The sequence below is a fragment of the Mixophyes fleayi genome (assembly GCF_038048845.1).
Source record: "Mixophyes fleayi isolate aMixFle1 chromosome 2 unlocalized genomic scaffold, aMixFle1.hap1 SUPER_2_unloc_1, whole genome shotgun sequence".
Taxonomy (NCBI): Eukaryota; Metazoa; Chordata; class Amphibia; order Anura; family Limnodynastidae; genus Mixophyes; species Mixophyes fleayi.
This window is the reverse complement of record NW_027445878.1, coordinates 12,439-29,544: the sequence shown is the minus strand read 5'-3', so window position 1 is coordinate 29,544 and position 17,106 is coordinate 12,439. Positions and strand designations below refer to the sequence as shown.

The 17,106-nt window shown below is 49.0% G+C and overlaps 1 pseudogene; it reads left to right on the top strand.

Annotated features, from left to right (window-relative positions):
• Positions 1-1,289: 1,289 nt before the first annotated feature.
• LOC142109510 (phospholipid scramblase 1-like) lies at positions 1,290-3,932 on the top strand (annotated as a pseudogene).
• Positions 3,933-17,106: the final 13,174 nt, after the last annotated feature.

Genomic DNA, 17,106 nt, shown 5'->3' with positions numbered 1-17,106 from the left:
GATCCTCATCTCTCAGATATATCACATGTGTTCCATATACCACATTTTCCTCATCTCTGATATATCGCATGTCTCTCTCTGCTCAATGTTCCTCATCTCTCTGATATATCACGTCTCCCATATACCACATGTTCCTCATCTCTCTGATATATCACATGTCTACCTCTACTCAATGTTCCTCATCTCTCTGATATATCACGTGTCTCCCTTTACTCAATGTTCCTCATCTCTCTGATATATTGCATGTCTCCCTCTACTCAATGTTCCTCATCTCTCTGATATATTGAATGTCTCCCTGTACTCAATGTTCCTCATCTCTCTGATATATCACGTCTCCCACATACCACATGTTCCTCATCTCTCTGATATATTTCATGTCTTCCTTTACTCAATGTTCCTCATCTCTCTGATATATTGCATGTCTCCCTCTACTCAATGTTCCTCATCTCTCTGATATATCGTATGTCTCCCTTTACTTAATGTTCCTCATCTCTCAGATATATCACATGTGTTCCATATACCACATTTTCCTCATCTCTGATATATCGCATGTCTCTCTCTGCTCAATGTTCCTCATCTCTCTGATATATCACGTCTCCCAGATACCACATGTTCCTCATCTCTCTGATATATCACATGTCTACCTCTACTCAATGTTCCTCATCTCTCTGATATATCACATGTCTCCCTTTACTCAATGTTCCTCATCTCTCTGATATATTGCATGTCTCCTTTACTCAATGTTCCTCATCTCTCTGATATATTGCATGTCTCCCTTTACTCAATATTCCTCATCTCTCTGATATATTGCATGTCTCCCATATACCACATTTTCCTCATCTCTCTGATATATCACATGTCTCCCATATACCACATTTTCCTCATCTCTCTGATATATCACATGTCTCTCATATACCACATGTTCCTCATCTCTCTTATATATAACATATCTCCTATTCAGTGTTCCTCATCTCTCTGATATATCACATGTGTCCCATATACTACATTTTCCTCATCTCTGATATATCACATGTCTCCCATATACCACATTTTCCTCATCTCTCTGATATATCACATGTCTCCCATATACCACATGTTCCTCATCTCTCTGATATATCACATGTCTCCCTCTACTCGATGTTCCACCTCTCCTATGCTGTTTCCTGTTCTCACAAGGTGCCATCTCGTGCACATTGATCTCACATTTCCCATCAACTAAATATTCATATTTTTTTGAAAATATAGCGATTACACAATGAATAATCACACACCCACTGCACTCTTTCCCTCTCACAGCTGTCACAGGCTTCGAGACGTGCAATCAGTATGAGTTAAGAAACATTATGGGTAAACGGATTCTTTACAGTGCAAGAGAGGAGCTCTGTGTGTGCATGTTTGTGCTGTGGGCCCCGCCGTCCGCTCACCCTTCACGTGTGTGATTACTCTGGACGGGAGGTCATCCATTTTATCCGCCCCCTCAAATGCAACAGTTGTTTTTATCCTTGCTGCTTACAAGAGGTGAGATGCCATACATCTGGTAAGAATGATATTCATGTACAACATACGCACACGGAATGTGTATGGCCGCCGAGAGGGGGATCGGGTACTAATCACTCGGGCATGCCAGGGGGCCCGGCCCGGGCCCTCACTGCCCACGTTTTTTTTTCTTGTTTTTTTCTTATTTTGTAAATTTCTTTTTTTTTTCAGCCTTTTTTGCGGGGTTCGGGGGGGCGGGGCTTTGCCCCTTCCTTGGTGGGGGGAGCAGGGTAGTAAAAAAAATTAAAAAAATACATACACATACTCATGTGATCGCGGCGCCGACATCCCTCCTCCTCCTTGCTCTCTGCTCTGTTTACACTGAATGTCAGGCATGACGTCATCAAGTCACGCCCAACATTCAGTGAGGAGCAGCGCAGAGAGGAGCAAGGAAGAAGACAGAAGAGAAGAGAAGAAAAGAAAGAAGCTAATACAAAGGTAAGTAAAAAAAGGGAATATAGCAGAAAAGCACAGGGAGAGAGGCACAGCATGAAGGAAAATGGGGGAGAGAGGCATAGCATGAGGATAAAGGGGAGAGAGGCACAGTATGAGGAAAAATGGGGAGAGAGGCACAGCATGAGAAAAAAGGGGGGAAGAGAGGCACAATAGTGGGGACTATTAATTTAAGATGGGGTGGTTTGGGCACTACTGAATGTGGGGTGAGTTTGGGGAGAATGTGGTCTCTTTATTAATTGTGCCTATGAATTATTTAATGGCAGTGATGGTTGTGGGAAATAGGTATATTTCTGGAATGTAAATACTATTAATTTGTTGCTGGGGCTGTTTGTAGGGAGGGAAATAGGTTTAATTAGTAAATATGAATACTATTATTTTAATGTTGGGGCTGGAGGAAGGCCTAATTATTAATCGTGGGTGGTATTGATTTAACGCTGGGGCTGGCTGTAATTTTCTAAATTTACCCATTTTTATTCCAAATAGGGCACCCAACATTCCAGGATCCTGAGACGCAGCGACTAAAGAAACCTGCAGCCACAGGTGGTGATAGTGAGAAGAACAGTTAGGAGAGAGCAGCAGAGTCTGTGAAATCTTGTCATTCTAGTGGGACAATCCCAATTTTTGGTGAATGTTTAATGGTGTACACAACAATGCAGGGTTTTTTTCTGTAGAAGGGTGGGCTGCGCACGCCCAATGATGCATGGCCACGCCCCCATTTGTATGAACACACCCAGTAGTAATTTTGTGCTGCTGCGTAGCAGTGGTGCAATTTTTTTTTACATTTAGGGCCCCAGTACAACAACTTGAACCCCTCTTGGCAGCTCTGCGCACACCTATCCAACGCTCTGTCACTACACCTCCATCCAGTCCAGTATCTCTCTACTATTCCTGTACTGACCTCAGACACACAGCTCTGTCACTACACATCCATCCTGTCCTGTATTTCTCTACTATTCCAGTGCTGACCTCACACACACAGCTCTGTCACTACACCTCCATCCTGTCTTGTATCTCTCTACTGTTCCTGTACTGACCACACACACACACAGCTCTGTCACTACACCTCTATCCTGTCTTGTATCTCTCTACTATTCCTGTACTGACTCCACAGGTGATGCTGATTGTTCGTATTTGTCATGTTCCTGTAATGGCTGTTCAAATTACCCTGCCAAATTCATTGTGTGGTCAGCTTAACTTCAAGTGTGTTTACCATGGCTGCTCCCATTTAATAATTCATATATACTAGCAGAACTGTCATTCAAAAGATATCAATATTATGAAATTATTAATTTTATGGGCTGGAACGTAGTTTGTGGTAGTGCTGGGAGTCTGTGACATAACTGATGAGTCATCAATCCGCTTAGATAGTAAGCTCATCTGGTCAGGGCCATCTTTACCTTGTGTTTCATATTTCTTCCCAATCCTCCTGTATTACTGATCACTTATCCCATTTCTGTTCATTCTTCTCATACAGCTCGAGGTGCAGAGTCCTCCAGGACACACCATTGGGTATGTGGTACAAACATGGCACCCCTTCGTTCCTAAATACTGTCTTCAGACTGAGAATCGTGAGCCAGTGTTGAAGGTGGTTGGGCCCTGCCTTATGTCCAGCTGCCGTGGAGATGTGAACTTTCAGGTGAGGAGAACTGGATAATCCTGACATTGTCCATCTGTTTCCTCCTGTCCACACTTCACTCTCAGGGGATAATGACTTCTCATTCACTTCTCACAATGTCCAATTTGTGTCCACCAGGTTAAACCACTGTGTGAGTCCCGCAGCGTTGGACGGATCACCAAAGGAAATATTCACTGATGCCGATAACTTTGGGATTCAATTCCCAAAAGATCTGAATGTAAAAATGAAAGCAGTGTTACAGGGTGCTTGCTTCATCCTGGTGAGTCTCTCTCTATGTTCATGTGTGTGATTGTATGAGAGCTCCCTCTTCAGGCCAGGGTGTTACATTGAAGGACCTGCAAAGCACACCAGGGGGTAAATGTATCAAGGTCCGATTTTGCCAGCGTGTTAAAATCGTGGCAAATTGCGGGTGTTAACCCGCGATTTTAGTCCCAAACTCATCAAATGTATGAAGCTGCGATTTTTACCCTGATCTTCAAAATCTCTGGTCATCTGCGGTGATTTGCAGCGATTTCAAACACTCCCGTGTTTGCCACACACTCCCGTGTCTGGCAAACTCTCCTGTGTCGTAGCAGCATGTTGTATACACATCACTGTTACACTGCCTGTCATACAGCTGCCAGAACTGTAAAAAATAGATAAAAGTTTTTTTTTAAAAAGCGTGGGGTCCCCCTCTATTCATGCTTAACCCTAGTGCTGCCTGACTACTGCTGATTCCGTGAAAATCGTGGAAAAATTTTGTGTGGGGTCCCCCCGATTTTCACTTAACCAGCACTAGGCAAACCACCTGGGGTTGGAGGCACTATAGCAGGGGGGACACGCAGCAGGAGTCCCCCTGCCATAATGACTAACCAACCCCAGGTTGTTCAGCGCTGGGCTGGATTAACTAGGGAGTGGGGTCTGCTGAAAAAAACGATCGCCCCCCCCCCCCCCTAGGGACACCCAGCCCAGTGCTGATAGCACTAGGGCTCTTCCTACACCCCTGGGCGGTGGTTGTAGGGTAATAACGGCGCATATATGGTTAAAAAAACAGACGCTATTTTGTTTCGTGGGACTGCAAGTCCCAGCCAGCCAGGTTGCCCAAAACATTGTGGCCATGCTGCTACTTGTATAATTACAAGCACTAGCATACCTACGGCAGTCAGGGCATGTTGGCACTTGGAGAACCACAAGTGCCAACATGCCCTGACACCCACAGCTGGCTGGGACCTGTAGTTTCGCAAAAGAAAATGTTTACAAAACCACCACACCCTCATTAAAACCACTAGGATTTATTAAAAATAATAAACCCACAGTAAACACCCTCATTTACACCATAATTTTTTATTAACAAAAAAAAATTCCCTGATACTCACCAATGAAGTATTCACCTTTTGTCAGCAACTTTCAATCCCAAAATGGCTGTAAACCAAGTCCAAAATAAATTTGTATTTCCAAAAGTCTGACTTACCCCGTCTTAAAGTTATTTGTACTTCCAAATGTCCTGGCTTGTAATCTGTTCAATTCTTCGCCCAGAAGGGGCCCATTGTTTATTGAAGTCTTCTGTTCTTCACCCAGGGGGAGCCCATATTTGTATATCCCACGATTCTTCTTGCTTGAATTGCAGAAAAATAAAAAAGGGAGGAGCCGCCGCAAACAGCTCCTGTGGGGCGTGGAGATCTTTATTCACCCAGGATCTCTCCTCTGGCCCGAAACCTTTCCAGTGAACCAAGAATTGATGCCGTCCGTGGAGGATACGGAAATCTACGATGCGGCTGACTTCAAATTCTTCGCCCACAGCAGTCCGAATAGGAGCAGGATGACGGGGCAAGCAATAAAACTTATTAAGGATTAATGGTTTGAGGAGGGAAACATGAAACACATTGTGAATCCTTAGAGAGGGAGGCAGCCGGAGTCTGTAAGTTACCGGGTTGATAACGTGTAATAGGGAAAGGGCCAATATAACGTGGAGCCAATTTCTGAGAGGGTACTCGGAGTTTGAGGTTGCGAGTAGACAACCAAACCTTGTCATGGATCTGAAGCAAGGGAATATTCCTTCTATGACGATCAGCAGCTTGCTTATAATGTTGGGAAGTCTCTTGGAGCTTGTCTTTGGTCTTTGCCCAAATGTGAGAGAAGTCCCGTGTCAGAGTATCAGCAGCAGGAACTGGAGATGGAATATGACTGGAGAAGTTAGGGAGGGTGGGCTGGGTTCCATAAACGACATAGAAGGGAGAGGAACCTGAGGATTCATGATGGTGAAAGTTATGTGCGAATTCTGCCCAGGGTAGGAGACTAGACCATTTGGATTGGTTCTCTGATGAAAAACATCGTAGAAAGACCTCCAGGTCTTGGTTAACGCACTCTGTCTGGCCATTGGTTTGAGGATGATAGCCAGAAGAATATTTGAGTTCAGAACCGAGTGTCTTGCAAAAGACCTTCCAGAACTGTGACACTAATTGGACTCCACGATCCGAGATGATTTCACAAGGACAGCCACGGAGCCTAAAGATCTCTTTGATGAAGATAGTAGCCAATTGAGATGCAGATGGAAGAGCACCCAAGGGCACGAAGTGTGCCATCTAAGAGAATCTGTCCACCACAACCCAAATAGTAGTAAACCCGTTGCTAATAGGGAGATCAGTGATGAAATCTATCAATATGCTTTGCCATGGAAGATCAGGAATAGGAAGTGGTTGCAAAAGACCAGAAGGTGCTGACCTCGGATTCTTACAACGGGCACAAGTTGCACAGGAAGCCACGAATTCTCGAACATCGGAATGTAAGGTTGGCCACCAGAATAGTTGCCGTAGGAATTCATATGTCTTCTTGACACCAGCATGTCCAGATAGTGTGGAGGAGTGTGCCCACCGTAGAGCTTTGGGTCGTAAATTCGTTTCCAAGTAGGAACAACCTCTGGGGGGTGTTCTAGCAGAGGTTCCGGTAAAGGCAATGATACTGGTGGGAGAGATGATGGGAAGAGGCTCCGAGGGAGAACATAGGTCAGAATTGTCGAATGAATGAGAGAGAGCATCTGCCTGCACATTTTTGGACCCAGGATAGTATGTCAGGACTAGATTAAAACGAGAAAAGAAGGATGCCCATCGTGCCTGACGTGGTTAAGACACCGTGCTTCACTTTATGTAGAGCAGATTCTTGTGGTCCGTTAAGACTGTCACAGGATGGCGGGAGCCTTCCAGGAGATGGCGCCACTCCTCCAGGGCAGATTTGATCGCGAGGAGCTCCTTGTCGCCGATGCTGTAATTCTTTTCATGACTAAGAAACTTTTTAGAAAAGAACCCACAGGGGAGATGTGGGCTAAGTCCGGATTTCTGGAACAGGACTGCCCCTATACCAATGGCGGATGCATCAACTTCAAGAAAAAAGGGTTTTAGTTGGTCCAGTTGTGTGAGAACGGGGGCAGACGTAAAGGCTTGTTTCAGCCGGTCGAAGGCCTCTAAGGCGGCAGGAGGCCAATTTTTAGGATCGGCTGATTTTCGAGTCAGGGCAGTTATTGGAGCGATTACAGAGGAAAAGTTCTTGATGAACTGCCTGTAGTAGTTGGTAAACCCAATAAACCTTTGGATGGCTTTGGTACCCTGGGGACGAGGCCAACTAGTAACGGCTGATACCTTCTGTGGATCCATGTGCAATCCAGAGCCTGAAACGATGTATCCAAGAAAAGGAATCTGTTTGACCTCGAAGATACATTTTTCTAGTTTGCAGTACAGTTGGTGGGTGCGTAAACGTGATAAGATCTCCTTCACATGACACCGATGGGAAATTATATCTTGTGAGAATATTAGGATATCGTCCAAATAGACAACAACAAAACGATATAAGACGTCTTGGAAGACCTCGTTGACAAAGGACTGGAAGACTGCGGGGGCGTTGCAAAGCCCAAAGGGCATCACAAGGTATTCGAAGTGTCCGTCTCGCGTATTGAACGCAGTCTTCCATTCGTCTCCTTGACGAATACGTACTAGATTGTAGGCCCCTCGTAAGTCCAGTTTTGAAAAGACTTGTGCTCCGCTGATTTTATCAAACAGATCAGTAATGAGGGGTAATGGATAACGATTCTTGATGGTGATTTTGTTCAGTTGTTGGTAATCGATACAGGGGCGAAGGCCCCCATCCTTCTTTTTAACGAAGAAGAATCCTGCGCCAGCTGGAGACAAGGATTTTCGGATGAATCCCCAGGATAAATTCTCGGAAATGTATTGTGACATAGCTTAACTTTCAGGTAAAGATAAGAGATAAGTCCTGCCACGGGGAATCTGTTTGCCCAGAATCAGTTCAATCGGGCAATCCCAAGGGCGATGAGGCGGCAGGATCTCCGATCTCTTCTTGGAAAAGACATCTTTAAAGGCCTGATAGGCCGACGGAAGAGTAGTCTCTACCGGAACTGTGCGAGTTAAACAGAGTCGTGGACGAGGGGAGGAGAAGCACTTGTTATGACAATGCGGACCCCAGGAGATAACTTTGGCTCGGACCCAGTTGAATTGAGGAGAATGGGCTCGAAGCCAAGGAAGGCCCTGAATTAAAGGATTCACAGATTGTGGTAACACAAGGAATTGGATCCACTCTTGATGTAAGGCTCCTACCAATAGCTGAACCGCACTCGTGATGCTAGAGATGATACCGTTGCTGATGCGGTTACCATCCACGGCTGTGAGTGTAAGCGGTTGAGGCAGATCTTGAACGGACAATTGGAGCTGTGAGGCAAGAGAGGCAGAGATGAAATTCCCTGCAGCACCGGAATCCACGAAGGCAAAGGTTCGCTGGGGTCCTTTAGTGGTCATAAACTGGATGGGCATCAGGAACTCGGGATTAGAGGTAGAATAGGGAGTGGAAATGGCAACTCCTAGGGCGGCCTCCCTCTTACTGTCTAGGAGGAGGCGTTTCCCGGTCTCTTAGGGCAAAGACTTAATACATGACCAGCCTCTCCGCAGTATAAACATAATTTCTGCTTGAACCATCTCTCGCGTTCTTCAGGCGTCAATCTTGAACGGCCAAGCTTCATAGGCTCTTCTGTGGAAGATAGGGGATTTTGAAATTGGGGGGCCAGTCGAGGGATACGTTTTGTAGAGGATCTCTCTGAAGCGCTCTCCCTGAAACGAAGATCGACCCTGATACATAGAGAAATAAGAGCGTCCAGTTCCAAGGGGAGTTCTCTAGTGACAAGTTCATCTTTGATTCGGTCAGTAAGACCCTGCCAGAAGGTGGCAATGAGGGCCTTATTATTCCACTGAAGCTCAGAAGAGAGAGTGCGGAATTGTACCGCATACTGGCCGACAGACATGGAACCTTTCCGGAGATTCAGGAGACTGGAAGCAGCAGAGGAAACCCGACCTGGTTCATCGAAGACTCTTCGGACCATGTCAATAAAAGTAGCCGAACTCTCCAACAAAGGGTCATTGCGCTCCCATAGCGGTGAAGCCCAGTCCAAGGCTTGCCCACTGAGAAGAGATATTATAAAGGCCACCTTGGTACGCTCAGAGGAGAAGGCTGAAGAGTTGCACTCAAAGTGGATGGCGCACTGGTTGAGGAACCCTCTGCACCTCTTCAGATCTCAGTCGTACTTCTCCGGAGCAGGAATTCTAAGCCCGGTAGATGAAGTCAGGGAAGGAGATGGAGCTACTGTGGCCGCAGCAGAGAGAGAGGGAGCAACGGAGGGTTCAGCCGGGGGTTGGGGGGGGGTGGGGGGTTGTACCGCCTGTAAGGTGTCTAGCCGTGACATAATTCCTTGGACACACTGGAGTAAACGAGCTTGGTCCGCCTCCTGCTGTTCCACTCGGCGGCCCAGTTGGATAAGGAGATCCCGAGCTGAGGGCTCACCTGTTCCATCTTACGTTCTGGCCAAAGTATACTGTCACGATTCAGGAGTATTTCTTACTGGTTTTGGCACTACTCACCAAAGAGGCGTGGAGTCTAACGTGTTTCAGGTCTTCACCAGGAACCCCCGCAAGGAAGTATGGTCTTAGCTGCGGGAACACGCAGGTCGCGGTCCTCAGAGGGAGCAACCAGTGAAGCGAGGATGGAAGCGGTGTCAGACAGGCGGGGTCAGAACCGAGATATCAGTAGATGCCACAGGGAGAATTCAATGTCTGTAGTCAGGAGCTAGCCGGGTCAGGGATCCAAAGCGCAGAAGAATGGTCAATAACAAGCCGAGGTCAATTCACAGGGAGCACAGAATAGGAATGGTCGGGAATAGCCGGGTAATACACTGGAGTCACAGATAGGATGCAACAGGAACGCTGGAGCAAGGATGAGACCTAATACTCTGGCACTCATCGTGTGCCAGAGTCAGCTTTTTAAAGGGGGAGACAGGGGGCAGGACTGCCTACGGCGGTGGTGACGCTGAACACCACCGCCGGATACTGTGAATCGCATCCTAAGCAACGGAACGTGCGGCTGCCGGGACCCGGAAGTGACGACCGGTTGCCTAGGATGCAGAGGATGAGACACAGGGACGGCGCGTGACAAGCACGCTGCTAGCAAGCAGCGTGTTGTATCTGGCGTGTTTGAAAGCAGTGGCAAACAGTCGGGAGTTTGGTCTCTGGTGATTTTGGAAATAGCGATTTTGACAGAAACACAACTCTGGCGGTTTTGCATGAAATCTCTGCTTCATACATCTGCGAGTTTCAACTGTCCCGAGAAAATCGCTGATTTTGCAAAATTGCACCTTGATACATTTACCTCCAGGAGTACAATGCTTACCACACTTCTCAATAGATGCCTCCACAACTGTCAAACTGTACAAAACTGTACACGTTACATCAAATTTCACCCTCCTACTGCATTATTACCTTACATTTAATTTAAATAAGCATATAAAACTAGTTTAAATTAATTCTGATAGTGATGGGACACCAGGACTGTCTGTATTACACTTGTCCTGAGAGTGAGGGGACACCAGGACTGTCTGTATTACATGTGTCCTGAGAGTGAGGGGACACTGGGACTGTCTGTATTACATGTGTCCTGAGAGTGAGGGGACACCAGGACTGTCTAGATTACATGTGTCCTGAGAGTGAGGTGACACCGGGACTGTCTGTATTACATGTGTCCTGAGAGTGAGGGGACACCGGGACTGTCTGTATTACATGTATCCTGAGAGTGAGGGGACACCGGGACTGTCTGTATTACATTGTCCTGAGAGTGAGGGGACACCGGGACTGTCTGTATTACATGTATCCTGAGAGTGAGGGGACACCTGGACTGTCTGTATGTTAGGGTTGTTGGGGTTAGGGTGTTAGGGTTGGGGTTAGGGACATATTAGGGTTAGGGTAAGGTTAGGGTTGGGTTAGGGGGGTATGCGTTAGAGTTAGGGTTGGGATAGGTTAGGGTATTAGGGTGAGCTGGAGCTGCAGCGGCAGGCTTTTCTCCAAGTCCGCGGCGGAGCCAGCCGCCCAAAGGCACCTTCGCCCAGGCACTCGCAGCAGTTTTTGTCACTCCAGGCCAAGCTGTCGGTTTGTACTTTCGCGTCTGACTGCGTTCCCCCCGGGCCGGGGGATCCAGGGTTAGGGTTAGGGTTAGGGTGAGCTGGAGCTGCAGCGGCAGGCTTTTCTCCAAGTCCGCGACGGAGCCAGCCGCCCAGAGGCACCTTCGCCCAGGCACTCGCAGCAGTTTTTCTCACTCCAGGCCAAGCTGTCGGTTTGTACTTTCGCGTCTGACTGCGTTCCCTCCGGGCCGGGGGATCCAGGGTTAGGGTTAGGGTGAGCTGGAGCTGCAGCGGCAGGCTTTTCTCCAAGTCCGCGACGGAGCCAGCCGCCCAGAGGCACCTTCGCCCAGGCACTCGCAGCAGTTTTTCTCACTCCAGGCCAAGCTGTCGGTTTGTACTTGCGCGTCGGACTTAGGGTTAGGGTTAGGGTTAGGGTGAGCTGCAGCTGCAGCGGCAGGCTTTTCTCCAAGTCCGCGACGGAGCCAGCCGCCCAGAGGCACCTTCGCCCAGGCACTCGCAGTAGTTTTTCTCACTCCAGGCCAAGCTGTCGGTTTGTACTTTCGCGTCTGGCTGCCCCCCCGGGCCAGGGGATCCAGGGTTAGGGTTAGGGTTAGGGTGAGCTGCAGCTGCAGCGGCAGGCTTTTCTCCAAGTCCGCGACGGAGCCAGCCGCCCAGAGGCACCTTCGTCCAGGCACTCGCAGCAGTTTTTGTCACTCCAGGCCACGCTGTCGGTTTGTACTTGAGCGTCGGACTTAGGGTTAGGGTTAGGGTTAGGGTTAGGGTGAGCTGGAGCTGCAGCGGCAGGCTTTTCTCCAAGTCCGCGACGGAGCCAGCCGCCCAAAGGCACCTTCGCCCAGGCACTCGCAGCAGTTTTTGTCACTCCAGGCCAAGCTGTCGGCGTGTACTTCCGCGTCTGGCTGCCCCCGGGCCGGGGGATCCAGGGCGGAAGGCCCGATGAGGACGGATTCGGCCGCCGGGGCCGACCCCGGGTTCCAGAGGGCCGGCCGCGTCCCGAACCCAGCCCCCCGGACTGGCGCGCGGGGCAAACGCAAAAAGACACACTTTGGGATTCTCCGAGCGGGACTCTGAGCGGCGAGCGATTTCTCTCCCTCGGGAGGATTTCTCTCAGCCCGCGTCGACGTTCCCCGCGAGTCGACTCTCTCCGATCGACCAGGCACCCCGCTTCCCGGCGGGGAGGGACGGTCGCCAGGCGGGGCCCCGGGGGGTCCCGCCGCTGGCGCGACCGCCACCCTCCCGTCCGCCCCGGAAGCGGCCCGGCCCCACCCGTAAGGGCGGCCGCTCGAGGCGCGTCCCCCTCCCCGGCGCCGGGGAGAGGCCGGACGAAACGGCCGGACTGGGGATGGGCGGGCGCGCCCGTCCCTGCCACCCCCCCGGGTCCACCCCGGCGGAGCGCACTAGTTCCCCCCGCTGACCCGTCGTCCCCCACCGCTGCCGCCCGGCAGCTGCCCACGCCAGCGCGGGCCCGGCCCGCCCCCCGCCCGGCCCTCTGAGCCTCCCTGAGGCGAACCGGGGTTGAGCCAGGCGGCGGGAGCGGGCCGGGGGGAGGGTGGGGCGAAGCGGATGGTCCAGTCCCCCGCGAGAGGCCGGTGGCGACAGCCCCGGCTCACCTCCCTGGGGCCGGTCCGCCGCCCGCCCCCTGTCACGGTCGTCTGAATTTCTTGATCCGATTCGGGACCCTTGGGACTAGCTGGAGCAGGAGTGAAACAGAACTTAGCAGCCTGGGTGAACTTCTTGCTCATGTTCGTGCTGATTGTAGAATATAGCAGGGGAATTAGCAGTCTGGAAATGTAGACAGGAACACTGCACTTGTAATGCCGTCAGGAACACTGCACTTGTAATGCAGTCAGGAACACTACACTTGTAATACAGTCAGGAACACTGCACTTAGGAGTGCAGACAGGATTACTGCACTTGTAATGCAGTCAGGAACACTGGAGCCAAGAACTATCCTCTGGAGAGAAGTGTGTTGTTCTGGCAATGAACAGATCACAGCAGCAGGTTTAAATAGGATGTCCCAAACAACTATTGGCTGATCAGTTCATGTGATCACAGCTTCTGAATCTGGTTGGTTTGCACTGATCACCTGACTGCATCCAAGATGGCCGCGCCCATGCAGCAGGACAGACAGTATGTGTTTGTTTACAAATGAAGGTGTGGAGAACGGGAATGCTGCAGATGACCAGAAGGGACCCAGGTAGCCGTGATATGACAGCGGCGGATGAGGTAAGTGCGGCTAAGATCCCGATTTGTGACAGTACCCCCTCCCTTACGAGTGGCCACTGGACACTTAGATTGGGGCTTAGTTGGAAACTTGCGGTGAAATTTTTTGATGAGAGATGGAGCGTGAACATCAGAAGCTTTGATCCAGGCCCTCTCTTCTGGACCATAGCCTTTCCAGTCGACTAGATATTGTAAGGTTTTATGTCGAAACCGAGAGTCCAAGATCTCTTTAATTTCATATTCGTCACCATGTTCAGTCTGCACTTCAGGAGAAACCAGTTTGGGTGTATAAAACCGATTTAGCACCAGTGGTTTCAAGAGAGAGATATGGAAGGTGTTGGGTACCCTGAGGTAAGATGGTAGATGTAATTTGTAGGACACTGGATTGATGACTCGGGAGATGTTAAACGGTCCAATAAAGCGAGGAGCGAATTTCATAGATGGAACTCTGAGGCGTAGATTGCGAGTAGACAGCCAGACTCTGTCTCCGGGTTTCAAGCTTGGAATGGCTCGTCGCTTTTTGTCGGCCTGAATTTTGTAGCGTTGGGACGCTTTAAGTAGAGATTCCCGTACCTGGCGCCAGTGGCCTGAAAAATTCTTTAGGAAAACTTCAGAGGCAGGTACTGAGGCTGTAGGAAGTGGAGTAAACAAGGGTACCCTGGGGTGTAGGCCATAGACCGTATGAAATGGAGTGGAAGCAGAGGATTCGTGATAATGATTATTATGAGCAAATTCTGCCCAAGGAAGCAGATCTACCCAGTCGTCTTGAGAAGAGGATATGTACAAACGGAGAAATGTTTCTAGGTCTTGATTAACTCTTTCCGTTTGCCCGTTGGATTGGGGATGATAGGCCGAAGAGAAGTTTAGTTTGATCTGTAGTGCTTGGCACAAGGATCTCCAGAATTTCGCCACAAACTGAACTCCTCTATCTGAGACGATTTCTTCAGGACACCCATGCAAACGGAAGATCTCCTTTATAAATTGCTGAGCCAGGATAGGTGCTGATGGGAGTCCACGGAGAGGAACAAAATGCGCCATTTTAGAGAATCGGTCAACGATGACCCAGATGGTATTGAAATTATTAGAATTGGGCAAATCGGAAACAAAGTCCATAGAAATATGGGTCCAGGGTTTGGTGGGAATAGGCAGAGGCAAAAGTTGACCAGCTGAAGATTGTCTTGAACTTTTATGTTGGGCACAGCTGCCACATGCGGAAACAAATTGCTGAACATCCTGATGAAGCGTAGGCCACCAGTAGCTTCTCAATATGAAAGATTGAGTTTTGCGGATGCCAGCATGACCGGCAAATCTGGAACAATGTGCCCATTGGAGCAATTTTTTACGCAGATTCTCAGGAACAAAAGTTTTCCCCTGGGGAGGTGTATTGTCGGGTCTACTGACTGCGATGCTGAGTGGGCTGATAATAGGCCGTGGATCCACAATGATGGAATCTTCTTCTTTTACCATAGAACGTGACAGAGCATCGGCCTTGCGATTTTTGGAACCGGGACGGAAGGTGACATGGATATCAAATCGAGAAAAGAATAGTGCCCATCGGGCCTGACGTGGATTCATGCACTGTGCAGTTTTAAGGTAGAGCAGATTCTTGTGATCCGTGTATATTGTGACAGGATAACGAGCTCCCTCAAGTAAATGTCTCCACTCTTCAAGCGCCAATTTGATGGCAAGCAGCTCTTTGTCCCCTATGGCATAATTTCGTTCAGCTGGTAAAAATTTTCGGGAGAAGAACCCGCAGGGATGCCATTGCTCATCAGCTGGTTTTTGGGAGAGAACTGCCCCTACTCCGACAGATGAGGCATCAACTTCCAAGTAGAATGGACAGGTTAAATCTGGTTGCCTCAGTATGGGAGCAGAAATAAATGCTTGTTTCAGAAGTTGAAAAGCAGATTGGGCTTCTTCAGACCACTTGGCAGGATTAGCTCCTTTTTTGGTGAGGGCGGTGAGTGGTGCTACTACAGTAGAGTAGCCACGAATAAATTTTCGATAGTAGTTAGCAAATCCCAGAAATCGCTGTACTGCCTTTAGTGTAGATGGTTGAGGCCAGTTAAGAATAGCTTGCACCTTCTCTGGGTCCATACGGAGACCGGTGCCCGAGATGATATACCCCAAGAATGGAATGGATTCAACTTCGAAGGTGCATTTTTCAAGCTTGCAATACAGTTTATTCCTTCTGAGACGGCTGAGGACCTCTTTAACATGTCTGCGATGGGACTGGATATCAGAGGAGAAAACGAGGATATCGTCCAAATATACCACAATAGTATGGTACAGTAAGTCCCGAAAGATTTCGTTTATGAAATTCTGAAAAACCGCTGGGGCATTGCTCAGACCGAATGGCATGACAAGATATTCGTAGTGCCCATCCCTGGTGTTAAAGGCGGTTTTCCATTCATCGCCACGCCTGATACGGATCAAATTGTAGGCCCCGCGGAGATCCAACTTCGTAAATATTTGCGCACCTTTGACTCTGTCAAATAACTCTGTGATGAGGGGCAGAGGATACCGGTTCTTGATGGTAATGTCGTTGAGACCTCGGTAATCGATGCAGGGACGTAATCCACCATCTTTTTTTTTTACAAAAAAGAACCCGGCTCCTGCCGGTGAAGAGGATGGGCGAATAAAGCCCCTTTCCAAGTTCTCTTTTACATATTCAGACATAGATTTTGTCTCAGGGATAGAAAGAGGGTAGACTCTGCCACGCGGTGGGGTTTTACCCGGAACAAGATCAATGGGACAGTCCCAATCCCGATGAGGTGGTAGAGTTTCAGCGGCCTGCTTACTGAAAACGTCTGTGAACTCTTGGTAGGCAGAAGGAACTGGCAAAACTTCCTTATCAGAGGTGGAGCAATTTGGAAGAACACGTTGTAAACAGGACCCGAAACAAGTTGGAGCCCACGCCAGGATTTGTGGAGTCGACCAGTCAATATGGGGGTTATGCGTTTGAAGCCATGGAAACCCGAGAACCACAGGGCTAGTGGCTTCTGGGATGACCAAAAAGGTAAGAGACTCGGAATGCAGAACTCCTATTTGGAGCGTCACTGGAGAAGTCTGATGCGTAATGGTACCCCCTGGAATACGGCTACCGTCAACCGCAGAGAGAAAGATGGTCACTGGAATTTTCTCTAGTGGAATGGCTAGTTCAGCAGCTAATCTGGCAGACATGAAATTCCCAGCTGCTCCAGAATCCAGCAGGGCTGAAATGTATTGGGAGCCTTGAGCGTGTTTCAGAGTGACTGGGAAAATACAGTCCTTGCCTTGTGGGGAGCGAAGAGCCACTCCTAGGCTCACTTCCTCATCGTCAGCTAGGAGGTTGTGTTTACCCGGCTTACGAGGACAATGATGTAACAGATGTCCGGAACTGGCACAGTATAAGCAAAGTTTCTCTCTAACTCGCCGTTCTCGCTCGGTGGGTAAAAGACGTGCTTTGCCTAATTGCATGGGTCCTTCAGGGAAAGGAGACGGTACACGGACCCGTTTCAGCTTCCTCTTTTCTAGAGCTCTTTCTCTGAACCGAAGATCAACCCGATTGCAGGTGGTAATCAATTGGTCTAGCGTTGTAGGTAAGTCCCGAGACGCTAATACATCCTTAATGTGGTCAGACAGGCCCTGCCAGAAAACCGCAACAAGAGCATCGTTATTCCAAGATAGTTCAGAGGAAAGTGTTTGAAATTGAACGGCATATTGGCCCACAGACTGCTGCCCTTGCCGAAGGCGCAGAATATCTAAAGCGGCTGACGTTGTTCTTCCAGGCTCGTCGAATATTCTGCGGAAGGTAGACAGGAAGCTATCAATG